This window comes from Megascapheus bottae, chromosome 5 (genome assembly GCF_031878675.1).
Source record: "Megascapheus bottae isolate mThoBot1 chromosome 5, mThoBot2.hap1, whole genome shotgun sequence".
Taxonomy (NCBI): Eukaryota; Metazoa; Chordata; class Mammalia; order Rodentia; family Geomyidae; genus Megascapheus; species Megascapheus bottae.
Window position 1 is genome coordinate 3,682,130 of NC_143513.1, and position 14,680 is coordinate 3,696,809.

The following is a 14,680-nucleotide window of genomic DNA, read 5'->3' on the forward strand; positions in this document are numbered from 1 at the left end:
CACTTAAGTAAAAATAAAATGAAAACCCTCTTAGACCGGGAAGAAAATTCTGGCTATCTCCTGGGAAAGGATGAAGCCCTACAGCAAGTGGCCAATCAATGTTCTGCATGTGTTCGGGTAAATGCAGGACGGACTAAAATTGGACTTGGAACCAGAGTGAGAGGACACCGCCCAGGTGTTCATTGGGAAATTGACTTTACAGAAATTAAACCTGGACAATATGGCTACAAATATTTTATTCATAAAAGCGGCTACCACCGACAACTCTGCCGATCAGACACCAGAATGGTGGTTTGTGTGCTACTTTGAAAGAGGAATGCTGTTTTTTATGCAGACCAGACAGGAATTGTACGGGAAACTATGAGTAAACTTAGGGAAAGACTAGCAGAAAGAGAAAAGGAATTCCATTCCCAACAAGGTTGGTTTGAAAACTGGTTTAATCAATCCCCCTGGTGTGCAACTCTGTTATCCACTATAGCAGGACCACTCATTATACTCATTCTAATTCTCACCTTGGGTCCCTGTATCCTAAATAGACTAGTCCAATTTGTAAAAGATCGATTAACTGTAGTACAAGCCTTAGTGCTCACTCAACAGTATCAGCAACTTAAGGAAAGAGAGACCACACTCATTAAATGAAAGATTTCATTTGAGCAATAAGAAAATGGGGGATGAAAAATATGAAATCTCCCCATAATGATGAGAAATATGAAATCTCTCCATAATGTAATAGTAACTAATAGTAACCACACAACAAACATCTTAAGAAATCCAAAGTCTTAAAAGAATGGTCTTTGGAATAGTGCAAGTAGCTGCAGTTTATACAATGGGCTGAAAAACAGCCAACAGGATGTGCAGTTTGAGTTGGTTCGAGTCAGTAAAACTGTATACCTTATGAACTTGAATAAGAGGAGGAAATTCCCAGAATTAAACAATAATATGGCCAGAAACAAGACATGCAGTCAACTGCCTGTTTAACCAAGTGGAAACTTCAATAAACCCCTAGCTGAGTCTTACCTAATATGTTTATAATCAATCATTACCCTGTAACTATGCTTCTGCTTCTGTAACCTGCTTCAGCCACCCATAAATATCCCCCTCTCCCCAGCCTAGGTGCGCAAGTCTCCTAGGAGACCTTGTTGCCCTCGGACGCCCAGGTTCCCAAATAAACCTCTTGCTAATTGCATCCGACTGTGTGGACTCGCTGTTCCTTGGGAAGGGGGCTCCGTCTGAAAGACGTCCCGCTGAGTCGGGAGTCTAACAGTTTGAGGGGGCGCTGGCATCACCTCTACACTGTTAGTGGGGGTCCTTCCTCCCCCTGACACAATTTGTAGTGATTGTGTCATGTTCTTTTGTATCTAGTGATCTGAACTTACAAGGACAAGGACAAGGCTGCGAATACTTTTGTGTCAGCCTGATAAGTTTTGGAAGTTTCTGGCAGATAGCATTGTGTCCTTGGACCAGGCATGCCTTACTCCTTGTTTCCACCCCTGGGTATCTCTAGCCTCTATCTCAGCCCTAGCTTCTGCACCCCACTGGGAACTTCCTAGTTTATCTTCTTACTTTGAAAGAGATCTGCTTGCATGTGCTTTTGCTACTGTTTCCTGAGATACTTTTTTCCCCGCCTTGTGTCCTAAGTACTTGCCTCTGAGCTTTTGTGCTCAAGGCTAACTCTACTATGTGAGCCACAGCTCCATTTTCAGCTTTTTGGTAGTTTATGGAAGATAAGTATCTCACTTATGGAATTTCCAGCCTAGGCTGGGTTTCTATAACAGTCCTCAGATCTCAGCCTCCTGAGTAGCTAGGATTACAGATATGAGCCATTGGTGCCTGGCTTCTGGTTGCTTTTGAGATAGGGTCTTGCATTTATGCCCAAGCTGGTCTTGGCCACAATTCTATTTATATTCCCTACCTCCATCCCTTCAATGACAGACATGAATTGCCATACCTAGCTTTTTATTGGTAGACATGATCTCTTACGAACTGTTTGTGTGGGATGGTCAGAATTACAGGCATGAGCTACTTTGCTTGGTGAATAGTTTTGTTTTCTTTGAAAGTAGCCATGTTCCCAGTTTGCATCTTACTGAGAGTTAAGTACCTGTTAGAACCTCTGAAGGCCCCTCAATGTGGTAACACAAAGCTGTGATCTTACTTGTCCTTGATCTCATGAGGATTCTGGGTTGTGGGTTGAGGATTCTATAATTTGGGGACAGAATGCACAGCTCTAGGAGAGATGTTTGGATGTGTGTATTAAATATCATTGTGTGTGGAAGCATGTGGCTGAGTGGCTGGCCTGGGTGGGAGATGCTGGGTCTGGTGTTTGTGACCCCATATCAGCTGGGGCACTGTCTTTTCTCTTGAGGCAGCAGCTGGCTTCAGGGCCATTGTATCCAACAGCTGGTGCTTGGCCTTGGCCCTTTGTGAAACCCAGAGCCGGTGGCATGTGGGTGCAGTACCCACATCTGCTCTGTCTGGATTTGCACCTAGCACGATTCTGTCACCATTTGTGTGAGATAATGCTGGGAAAAGCAGGGGTTAATAAACCTCAGGCTGGTCTCCAGAATGGAAAGGACCCACCCCAGGGTGGAGGTATGGGCAGGGCCCTGGTAGCATGAATTATTGACTGTGTGACACCCAGAGTGGGGTGCTTCATCTGGTCCTCTGTCCATTCACTCCATCTCTCGTTCCTCCAGACAGCTTTATACAGTACACACTGAGTTTCAAACACTCACTGGGTTCCCCGAGGCTCTGGTTTGTCTAGCTGCACACACCCTCAGTGTTGAGCCTTCCAGGGCCTTCCTTCCTCCACCCATGACCTCCAGAAACTTAGTTCCTGCATTTCCTGTCTAACTGGGCCAGGTGACTGCAGTTGTCCCCAGGCTGTAGCCCACGGCTGGCTGATTACTCTGCCTTCCCTTTCCTGACATTCAGGTCACCCTGGGCTCTCTGCATCCCAAGTCTTAGGTTTCCCTGTAACTGGCTTGTCTTTTTTTGTATATGTGCTGGTTCCTAGGGCTTGAACCCAGGTCTTAGACACTGTCCCTGAGCTTTTGTGCTCAAGGCTAGCACTCTACTACCACTTGAGCCACTGTTCCACTTCTGGCTTTTTGGTGGTTAATTGGAGATAAGAGTGTCTTAGAATCCTGATCCTCAGATCTCAGCCCCGCCTACTTGCTTATCTTTTTTTTTTTTCTGGTGACTTCCCCCTCTTCTGTATTGGGGTTCTAGCTCAGGTCCTTGTGGCAGAATACCAGACTGGTGTTCTACCATTTGAGTCACACCTACAGCCTGCTTTATTGCTGATTATTTTGGAGATGGAGTCTCTCAGACTTTTCTTCCCCAAATGGCCTTGAACTTGAACTTTCTCAAGGCTAGCACTCTACCACTTGAGCCACGGCACCAGTTCCTGCTTTTCTGTGTCTATGTGGTACTGAGGAATGGAACCCAGGGGCTTCATGCATGGTAGGCAAGCACTCTCTCACTAAGCCACATTCCCAGCCCCATTTTAATACTTAATAGCATACTTTAATTGTACAAGGAGGGTTTCATCCTGACGTTTCCATGTATGAATATAATAGAACCTAATCAAATTCACCCCCTCTACCACATTCTCTTGCTTCACTTCCTGCCCCCTCTTTTTTTTGGGGGGGTGGTGGTGTTGGGTCTTTAATTTAGGGCCTTGAGCTCTTGTTTTTTTTCCCCACATGAGACTAGTGCCCCAACAGGTGAACTGTGTCTCCACTCCCCTGTGTTTTGCCGGTTGATCGGAGATAAGAATCTCACACCCTGGGCTGGCTTCCAGCCACGCTCGTTAGATCTCAGCCTCCTGAGTAGCTAGGGGTGAGTCCTAGGTACCTGGCTCACCTCGTCTTTTCAGTTTCTTCGATAAGGAAACAAGAGCCTGCTGGAATCGGTCGGTGTAGACAGCGGTGGGCGTCTGCCCCCAGCCCAGTGGAGAGCGGGTGTCCTGTGCTGGTCCCCGCCGCGGGCACTGCGGGGCGGGCAGCGGGTGAGGCGGCTCCTTTGAAGGCCATTGATGGACAGTGTGGGGTAGGCGGTGTGATGTCTGCCAGGCGGAGGGCGTGGGACCTTCTGCCAGGCTGGGAACTGTACCTGTAGCCTGTGGGTCAGAAAAGAAAAGACAGTGCCGAGGGGCACGCATTCCTGGCTGGCGGGGATTCCCCGGGAGGTGGCCCTGCCGCTTTGATCCTGCGGGGCACCTGGCTTGCTGAAGCTTGCTCCTCCTATTGGGACCGCACAGGCTGCGTTTCCTTTTATGTGGGGAGCCCACACGGGGCGGGGCTCCGCCTCCTCGGCCGGGAGCCCCGCCCCGCTCCCCGGCAGCCACGCCCACACGCCCGCCAAGGGGTGGGGGGCTGAGCCAGAGGATCCTGAGGGGTGATGGATGGACAGGTGGACAGAGGGCTGGGTGGGTAAATGGGGATGTCTGCTTCCTACCTACCTACCTACCTACCTACCTGCGACGCCAGCCCTGCCCTAAATACAGCGTCCTTCCGGTCCTCTGGGGGATTCCATGACACAGTTTTCTTTTCTTCCTTTCTCTTTCTTTCTTTCTTTCTTTTTCCTTCCTTCCTTCCTTCCTTCCTTCCTTCCTTCCTTCCTTCCTTCCTTCCTTCCTTCCTTCCTTCCTTCCTTCCTTCCTTCCTTTCCTTCTTTCTTCTTTCTTGTCCTGGCGCTTAAACTCAGGGCCTGATCACTGTCCTTGGGCTTTCTCAAGACTAGTGCTTTACCACTGGAGTCACACCACCACTTCCAGCTTTTTCCATACATGTAGTACCAAAGAATCGAATCTGGGCCTTTGCTGATGCTAGGCAAGCACTCTACCACTAGGCCAAACTCCCACCCACACAGTTTTTATTTGTATGTATGCCAGCCCTATGGCTTGAACTCAGGGCCTGAGAGCTCTCCCTTAGATTTTTCCCATTCAAGGATGGTACTCTACAATTTGAGCCAGTGGATTTCTGGCCTTTTGCTGGTTAGTTGGAGCTAACAGTCTCTCAGATTTGTCTGGGCTGGAGACAAACCACGACCTTCCGATCTCAGCCCCCTGGCATAAAAAAAAAAAGCAAAAGAAAATTGTCTCTTAAAAAACTGTCTTGGACTGGGAATGTAGCTTAGTGGTACAGTGCTTGCCTACCATACATGGAGCTCTGGGTTCGATTCCACAGTACCACATAAGCAGAAAAAGCTGGGAGTAGTGCTTGGGCTCAAGTGGCAGAGCCCTATACATGAGCAAAAGCAGCTCAGGAACAGTGCCCAGATCCTGAATTCAAGCCTCAGGACTGGCCACCCCCTCCCCCCCAGAAAGAAAAAGATCACCCAAGGATTTAAGGATAGTATAACATACAATCTACACATAGCCTTCACCTGGCCATGGTTGGCTGTATGAATGTGTATGTGTGCATATGGGAGCATGCAGTGCAATGCATGCATGCATTTATGTGTGTGCATGCACATCAATGTACCTGCAGACACACACAAGAATGCATACAGTGTGCATGTGTGTATGTGTCTTGCTTTCTTGAAAGGAGATAGACAGTGGCTTTTGTTATTATTGTTTCTCTTTTGTTCTCCAGGCAAATTGTTTCTTACCTGACTGAGGCACTGAAATCTAGACAGCTTCCTGGCTTGGCAAGATTACTCTGAAGGCATCCTTAAGCATTCCTTTTATTTGTCAAGTCCTTGTTATTTTACTAAGAGTCTATCTTGCAGCCAAAATAGCCTCAGGGGAAAAAAACTGAAGAAAAAACTGAAGAAAAACTAGATGTTTCAGGAGAATGTGATAGGTTGGGGGTACATGACGGTGAGTGTGCAAAGTGACAGTGACTCCACTGCAAAGTGACAGTGGCTCTGATTTCCAGTGCCTGTTTCAGTGTTTCCTTCCTTCCTTCCTTCCTTCCTTCCTTTTTCCTCTCTCCCTTGATGCTTCCCTCCCTCCTTCGCTTCCCTCCCTCCCTCCCTCCGTCCACTTAAGTTTTTTTAAGACTGATGCTCTACCTCTTGAGCTACCTTGAGCTACCTCTGCACTCCCCACTTTTTGGTAGTTAATTGGAAATAAGAACTTCCTGGACTTTCTTTTCTGGGCTGACTTCAGTTTCCTGAGCCACCAGAGGCCAGCAAGGGGCATGTTTTTTTGTTTTTTGTTTTTTTTTTTAGATCAGAAGCGTTACTTCATGGTCTTAAGGCACAAAATGAACACATTTGCAAAGATTTAAGATTCTCTCCATAGAACAAAGGTCATGTTTTTTCTTTTTGGTGGGTCGTAGGGGTTGAATTCTGGGCCTGGGCACTGTTCCTAAGTTCTTCAGCTCAAGGCTACCACCCTACCCCTTGAGCTATAGCCCCACTTCCCATTTTCTAGTGATTAATTGGAGATAAGAGTCTCACGTTCTTTAGTGCCTGGACTGGCTTCGAACCTTGATCCTCAGGTCTCAGCCTCCTGAGCAACTAGGATTACAGGCATGAGCCATGGTACCTGGCTCAGAGGTCCTAATTTTGTTGGGACTAAGGGAAGCTCAGCATCAGGGATCACTGGCTTTTTTTTTTTTTTTTTTTTTGTAAAGTAGGGGTGGGTTCAAGGCCAGAGTGTGGTGTTTGCCGGGAGATTCAAAGTCCCCAGGGCAAGACTTCCAGTGAACTTCAAGTCCTTAGTGCCTTAAGGCCTCATGTAGGGGACCAGAGCCAGCACAGAGTGTGTCCTAAACCGTTTTACAGCTTGAACCTATGTGGGAAGGTGACCAGAGTAGGAGTGTCAGCTTCTCCATGAGAGTGCCAATGTCACCTCTGTCCCGAGACTACAAATGCTGATTCACAGTGGGCTTAAAAGAACAACCAAAAAAAGAACAAAACCAAATGAACTTGGAGATTGATTAGCTAAAACTTGTTACTATACATGAAAACAGAGAGCAGATTCCGTTTATCTTCTTGCTCTTGAAGCCCCCTGCTCCCAGCTCTTCTGGGGACAGAACCACACAGCAGAGCCCTCCTGCCCCCCACGAAGTCCTGGAGTTTAATTGGGATTTGACCTTCCCCACGAAAAGAGGAAGAAACTATAGCTCAGAGAAACAAATCAGAAACCTGTGGACAGACTGGTGGGTTGGAGTATCTGGGGAGTCTGTCCCCACATTGTTCTCTCAGCCCCTTCCCTTGCTCTGCCTCCCAGTCCCTCACCCTTGTCTTATAACCCAGCTGCAAATGAGAACCGCACTGGGAGACCTGACATAAATGTTGGCTGCTGTTGTGAATACAGGGGGGGCAATAAACCCCCAGGGTGCAATGTTCCTAACCAGCCCCCCTACCTGAGTTCCTAGGTGTGATCAGGTCTCCAAGGTGGCTTGTGGAACCACACACACACACACACACACACACACACACACACACACTCACACAGAGGCATCTGGGGAGTCAGAGTTTGACAGATTTGATGTGTGGCGAGTTTGTGTCCTGTGCTGTGTTCTCACTTTGGAAGGCTCCGTGGTCTTTGGGGAGTAGAGTCTGATTCTTTCAAGAAGGTTCCATGACCTGCTTACCTACCCAGGCACCACCTCCTACTATCACAAGTGGGATGCGAAGAAGCATTTAGTCCAGGAATTCTTTTTGGGGGGAGGCACACAGAGACTTGGATCATTCCAGTGGGGCTGTTTCACTTGAACAAGGCTGTGCTCTGCACTTAAGATGATTGTAAGAGGCAGTAAGAGGGTTTGTGTTCTTTTTCAGGTTGAGCTTTGATTGGGAGGGAGATGGGGCTTAGACAGGGTAGCTTCCATGTAGTCCAGGCTAGGTATGTGTATGTGTATGTGTATGTGTGTGTATGTGAGTGTGTATGTGTGTTTGTGTATGTGTATGTGTGTGTGTGTGTGTGTGGGTGTGAGTGTGGGTGTGGGTGTCTTGCAGAGCCTATGTGCTATCTTTTAGCTTTTTTGCTCAAGGCTAGCACTCTACTACTTGAGCCACAATTCTGTTTCTAGGTGTTTGGTGTTGGAGATAAGAATTCCATGGATTTTCCTGATTGAACTGGCATTAAACTGTGATCCTCAGATCTTAGCCTTCTGAGTAGCTAGGATGACAGATGTGAGCCACCGATGCCTAGCAATCCAGGCCAGTTTGAAAAGCCTAGTGGAGAAGAACCCCAAGACCCTGGATTGAAGGAGACCCTAAAAAGACCCTGCCTCCCTGGTTTACCTCACTGGCCTGTCCCATCCTGTTACCCCCAACCCAGGAGAAGGTGACATATGTAGTACCATTCTATCTCCTCTTCTTCCAGATTCAGGGCCTTCAGTTTTAGAGTCAGAAATGCCTGACTCATTCTTTATTCGGTTTCATTTGCTCATCTGTGGTGGAGAATGGCTGTTGTGAATAGAGAGGGGAAGAAGCAGGTAGAGGAAGCAAATTTGTAGACTTAAGCAGTTTATCTTTATTTCTGAGGACAAGGGGGAAGGAAATACACAGAGGGCCAGAAGAGGGGAATGAAAGCAAATGTACTTCCTCAGGCCCTCAGGCTCTTGCACCCTACTAAGGGGACAAACAACGCCATCTGTTCCTTCAGAGAAGCCCCAAGATAGCTGGGCACTGGTGTTCCACTTGTAATCCTAGTTACTCAGGAGGCTGAGATCTGAGGATCAGGGTTCGAAACCAGCCTGAGTAAGAAGGTGTGTGAGATTCTTATCTCTAGTTAACCACCAGAAAACAAGAAGTGGTATTCAAAGTGGTAGAGTACTAGCCTTTAGTAAAAACAGCTCAGGGATAGGGCCCCAGGCCTTGAGTTCAAGCCCCATAACAGACAAAGAAAAAAAACATGGATGAAGAAAAGCCCTAAGATGTGATTGTGTGCCTGAACTTCCAAGTCAGTAGAGACTCCGTGTGTGTGTGTGTGTGTGTGTGTGTGTGTGTGTGTGTGTGTGTCCTGGGGCTTGAACTCATCACAAGGACACTGTCCCTTAGCTTTTTCACTCAGTGACTATCACTGAATCCACAGCTCCATTTCTGGCCCTTGCTGCATGACTGAAGATAATAGTCTCATGAACTTTCTTGGGGCTTTTCTTTCTTCAGGCCTGGGCTGGTATTGAATAGCGATCTCAGGCTCCTAAGTAGCTAGGATTACAGGTGTGAGCAACCAGTGCCCTCTTTCTTTTCCCTTTTCTAATGAATGATGGAAGGTAATGGGGCATTTTCTACATAGAGAGAAGTCACAGTCTGCCTTTCTCTGTCTGTCACCCCTTTACTCTGCCTTCTGAGCCCTACATTGCCCTCCTGACACACACTCTCTTTGGGGAATCTGCTGCTTCCTCATCTCTGTCATCTCAGGCAGTGAGGACCATGACAACATGTAGACTTTCACTGTGTTCATTTGCATGTTTCTAGCAACAGACTCAAGGATTCTTGCATTCTGACCCTGGTTGATCTGATCACTATTTCTTTTCTCTCCTCTACACTCCTGGCTTCCGAGCACAGTCCTTGGGCTTTCCCAATGCTAGAGCTCTACTACTTGAGCCACAGCACCATTTCTGGCTTTATCTATGTATGTAGTACTGAGGAATCGAACCCACATCTTTGTGCATGCTACACAAGCACTCTACCATTAGACCAAACTCCCAACCTTTCACTATTTCTTTTATGTTAAAGCTGTCTGTAGTAGGCTCTCCTCAGCCCTGGATCCTTGTATCATTGAGTGTTCCTGTTCCTTTACAATTGAGGCAAAAGCAAAAGGAAGGAAAAGTGGTCCTTGCTAGCTGGGAATGTCTGTGCAATAAGTATATATACACACATTTATGTCTGTTGTTACTGTGTGTGCGCGCGCGCGCGCGCACATGCGCGCGCATGTGCACTGGTATTGGGGCTTGAATTTAGGGCTTGAGTGCTGTCCATAAGCTCTTTCTATCAAGGCTGGTGCTCTATCACATGAGCCACAGCTCCACTTCTGGATTTTTGGAGGTTAACTGCAGGTAAGAATCTCATGGACATTCCTACTCAGGCTAATACCATCCTTGTATCTCAGCCTTCTGAGTAGCTGCAATTGCAGCCATGAGACACTTGGCCTTGAGCCCTGTTCTTGAGCTCTTTCTGCTTTTCTGTATTCTAATACACCTTGTATGTTAGTTAGCCAGTCTTGTTTGGCTAATCTCAAAACACCACGCAGTGACTCACCTGGTCTCAGGTGTCTTGTTTCCTCTTCTTGCCTGGGAAACCTCTGCCCTCCCTTCTAGGCACCATCGAAGTCAAGTTCTTCTCAGTGACCTTCGATCTCTGTGGGGTAAGCCAGTCCTTGCTCCTTCTTCTCTAAGGACTCAACTGATTGCTCATTTTGCAGATAAATGAGAGAGCCTGTGGCAGAATGGATGTGTCCTAGTTTCTGGTGACAGATTTGAGGATTTGTTATTCAAGAGTGGCTTACCCCTGTATTGTTCAGCTTCCCATCCTCATGCTCGCTTTGCTGATGTGCACCTTACTATTTGTGCCCCGTCATTGGGGGATCCCAGGTGTCAAAAGCCAGGGAGAAGCCATTATGGCAGCTTAGAGCTTTGCTATGGCAAAGGTGGGTGGGAACTGGACAGATGTTGTCATCAGAGACACAATCAAGACAAATTGGTTATTGGATAGAACTCGAGATCTGAGGGTCACAGTTTGAAGCTATCAGGGTAGGAAAGTCCCTGAGACTCTAATCTCCAGTTCAACAACCCCCCAAAAGTTGTAAAGAGGGACATGAATCAAGTGATGATAGAGTGCTAATCTTGAGTGAAAAAGAAAAAGAGAGCTCAGGTATAGCACTCAGGTTCTAGTTAAAGCTCCTCTAATACTGGTACAAAAAAAAAGAAAAAAAAAAAGGAAAAGAAAGAAGGAAAAGGGGCTGCCAGCAGAGCTGCATATGGTGTGTGTGGAAAATCCCAGAGGAAGGTTCAGTCTTGCAGATGGGAGGTGTGAGATAGATGACCACATGAAGGGGTTGTGACTATGGTTGCAGCCATATTTAACTCTGGGATGAGCGGTGATTAATAAGCTCGAGTGGAAGTGAGGAGCTTGTCGGATGGGATCTTCAGGATTTGGGTTTTTAGCCAACAAGGAGAAGGGCCAGAAACCTAGGGTCCTGGAGGGAAGGCTGGGACACAGAGGGAAGCCACTGTGCCCGGCTCAAGTGTGGTTGTAGTGGACCTTGGGCTGTCATTCATGGTACATTCTCATCATCATTTTTGAGGACTGTCTACTTAAACCCAGATTTCCTTTGGCTGGTTCCCATGTACCCTGTGGCAGTGGGAATGGCAAAGCCTGTGGACTCCTGCAGGTCTTCTCTTCCGTCCTCTGGAATGAAGTGAAATGCTGGCCATTTCACAGACTTCTCTGCAGAGCTAAGGGCTTCTTAGCTCCGTGCTAATGTGTGGGATGTGCTGAGATGCAGGAATACAAGCATCTCTGTCAGCATGTGTACACCTGCTGCCTTGTGGGTCACAGGACCATGCTCCACGGCTGTTTGAATTAAACAGCCATGCAGTAGCTCCTAGCTAGGCCTTGTTCGGTATTTTCTCCTGATAGACAAGACAGTAGCATAGCTTGTAGACAGTGCCGTGTGCTTCTAGGGTTAGAAGTGAGGAATACAGAATGACCAACACAGATGCGTTCTCAGGGGTCTGTCAGAAATCTGGAGGACAAAAATGTGTATGTAGGAATACAACCAAGAGACTTCTGTTAAAAAGTTGAGGAATTTGGAAAAGTGAATGAAGGCTGGATGCAGACTAGCATGAATAATGGCCTCACTTGATTGATGGGAAAAACACGTGATCACCGAGTGAGGTATTGGCTGGCCCATTCTAGCCAAGGAAATATGCTTTGCTTTGCCTCCCCCTCCCAACCCTTTCTGGTTGAAAGTTGAAGAGCAGCCTTTGCCACTCCACTGTAGACATGGAAAGATGGATATTTAGTGCCAGAACCTGAGAGATTGAATTGATGACTGGAATTTACACATGTGGTAGCCATAAAGGCTCTGCAAGCCCACCCAGACTGTTCTACTTTTGAAGGCATCTGGGCTTGCAGACCTGAAGTTAGTGTTAGACCCTCAGAGACTGAGCTCTGGGACAGCTCAGGTCAGTAGGACTGTACATGGGGGCTGGGGCTGGAGCCAAGGCTCGCAGGCCCCCAACTGCTAGAGCTGTGTGCCAAAGCCAGCCTCAGGCTCCTGTGCAGAGGTCTTTACTGCTCCTCATAGATGCAAGACAGTGGCTTTGGCTTGAAACCATCTATCTTCAAAGCGGCCTTTCAAGTTGTCTCAGAAATTAGACTTGTCATTGAGCTGCTTCTTGCAGGGACTCACTCTCTGTCTGCTGTTTGCCACAAAGGCCCCTGAGAACACAATTCTGTGGAAATCACACTGGCATCTGAGAGTGGCTGTGCAATCTTGCTATCCTGCCCACACTCCCCTCCTGACTTTTCTTTTGTTTTCTTTTTGCTATGCTTGAATTTAGGGCCTGGGTGGGCACTGTCTCTGAGCTTTTTTTTTTTTTTTTTGCTCAAGGCTAGATCTCTACCTCTTGAGCCATAGCTTCACTGCTAGCTTTTGGTGATTAGCTGGATGTAAGAGTCTCTTGGACTTTGGGGCTGGTTTCAGTTCTGAGTAGCTAGGATTATAGGTGTGTGCCACCAGCGCCTGCCACCTCTCCTGGCTTTTTCGACTTTCACACTTGTTTCCCAATTTGCTTTTCCTCCACTTTTGTAACTTTAGCCTCCCTCATTCTGGTTTCTAATTTCCTTCTAAAATTTCAGGTGTGCAATGAAAGCCAGGATGGAACTGGATTGTCTTGGTTCTGGGGTGCGGATGGGGAGGGGAACCCTCTGGGGTGTGTCAGGACAGACATTTGCTTGGGGCTTTGCACGAGATGCCCATAGGTCTTCTCCGGCAAGGTCACTCTGTTTGGTTGAAGAGGAACACTGGAAAACTGTCAACCACCACTCCTGCCTGTCTGAGCATTTTCCTTCCTTCTATTCCAAATGCAGGGCTTCGGATCTGGGGAGACCCTGCCTGTCACAGCTCAGGGCTGAGACCAGGATCCGGGTTTGGGTTCTTTGCCGCCTCTTGGTCAGCGCACTAAGTTTGAAATCTTAGTAAAGGAGAACCCCAGCCATGTAACTCCAGTCTGATGGCGGCGGGAAGGCGCGGCCCCCCTGCCTGGAAGGAGTTTCTTCGCCCACTCCCCCCCCCCATGTCTGGCAGCAGCCTGCGCGGGCCTCCGCGCTGCGGTCTGGGCGGGGGAGGGAAGGGGGGAGGGAGGGAAGGAGAGAGGGAGGGCTAATTCGTGTCAGATGCCGGTACGCCCGCGGGGCCAGGCGCTCGCGCCTGGCTTTTGTTCCCGGAGTCGGACTTGTGACGGGCAGGAGTGGCCGTGGAGGCGGCGCGGCTCGGACCGGCTGAGCCCCCGGGAGTCTTCTGGAACCTTTCCGCGTCGCCCATTTCCTGGGACTTGCAGAGGGAGGAGGCCCAGGAGACGTCCCGGTGCCACTCTCGGGTGGGGAGCAGATCCTTACACCGCCACCCCCCCCCCAGACCGCAGGGACAACCATGAGGTTGCGCGCTCTGACCCCGGGGCCAACGGCCAGGTTCGCGCGCGACAGCGGGGCGCGTGGGCGCCGGCGCCAGGTGAGTGCACGCTGAGCGGGGAGAGGGGTCACCAGGGCTGCGGAGTCGGCGGGGGTGGGGGCGAGGGCGGCGTGGGGCCCGGGATTCCTTCGAGCGGCACCCACGTGGGCCATGTGGAATGTTCGCGCGTGGGTGGGTGCGCGTCCGGGGCAGCATGCGCGTCTCCAGGTCCGTGCGCCCCAGCCTGCTCTGCTCCCTTCTCTGGAGCAGCTCGCCGGGCTTTGCCGAGTTGGGATGGGGGGAGCCCGTGGTGAGCCCCCGTCGAGATGGGAGGCGGCGCGGGTTCGCTGACAAGCCTTCCCGCCTCCGGAGTGCAAGTGGAACACCGCCAGCCAAGGGCGCTAGGGATGCTCAGTGCGTTTATTGCTTATCTAGTTTTTGCAAAAGCAAAGGGCGTCTTAGCCCTGGGGCTGTGCTAACACAGGCCGAGAGTGAGTCGCCGCGTCGGCCTGGGGGACCCCGGGCACCCCATGCCGCACAGATCAGCCCTGCAGTTGGCATTAAACCGTAGTGCCTTGACTGCTCCCGGGGAGGGGGCGACGGGGGATGTTCTCACAGTCCAAGGATCCCTGCATAATTGCATTTGTGTTCCTGGAAACTTTCGTAAAATTCCGGAGAGGGAAAGGTTGTCAACATGCCAGCTAGTTTACTTGATCTGAACTGCAGCTGCATTTAGATTTTCAGGGCAGCAGCCAAACCCTTGCACTGAAATGTGTAGGGAACAAATAAATGCAGAGCCCCCCCCCCTCCCCTCCTTTTGCCCCAGGTACTGGGGTGGGGATGGGGGCTCCTGTGGAGTAGGAAACTTCTCTGAGATGTGGGATCAACTCAAGGATGTGGGAAGTGTTCGTGTCTGTTTAATTTCAGAGTCAAGTTGAGCTGAAAAATGTGTTTTTGATCAGGGTCTGCCTCCCAGAATTCTAGGCAGGGGCCTCAGCTACCCCAGTGCCCCTAAGTCCTCTTCCTGTGGTGGGTGAATATTTCCTGAAAGGAAAACGTAGCTGGGTCTGTGCAGCTGGAACTCCGTTGTGTTGTTGGGTT

General features: G+C 49.2%; 1 protein-coding gene across 7 annotated transcripts in view; it reads left to right on the forward strand.

Moving 5' to 3' along the window:
* The first annotated feature begins 13,317 nt into the window (after positions 1-13,317).
* The window catches only part of LOC150062747 (ral guanine nucleotide dissociation stimulator-like), a 156,785-nt gene continuing 155,422 nt past the window's right edge, over positions 13,318-14,680 (forward strand). For 3 of the 7 annotated variants that reach the window (XM_090332585.1, XM_090332583.1, XM_090332584.1), the window contains exon 1: positions 13,327-13,639. The gene's annotated coding sequence lies outside the window, so the exon portion shown is untranslated. Of the gene's footprint in view, positions 13,640-14,680 lie in introns of all 7 variants that reach the window. The other 4 variants (XM_090332580.1, XM_090332579.1, XM_090332586.1 and 1 more) reach the window with 3 other exon arrangements.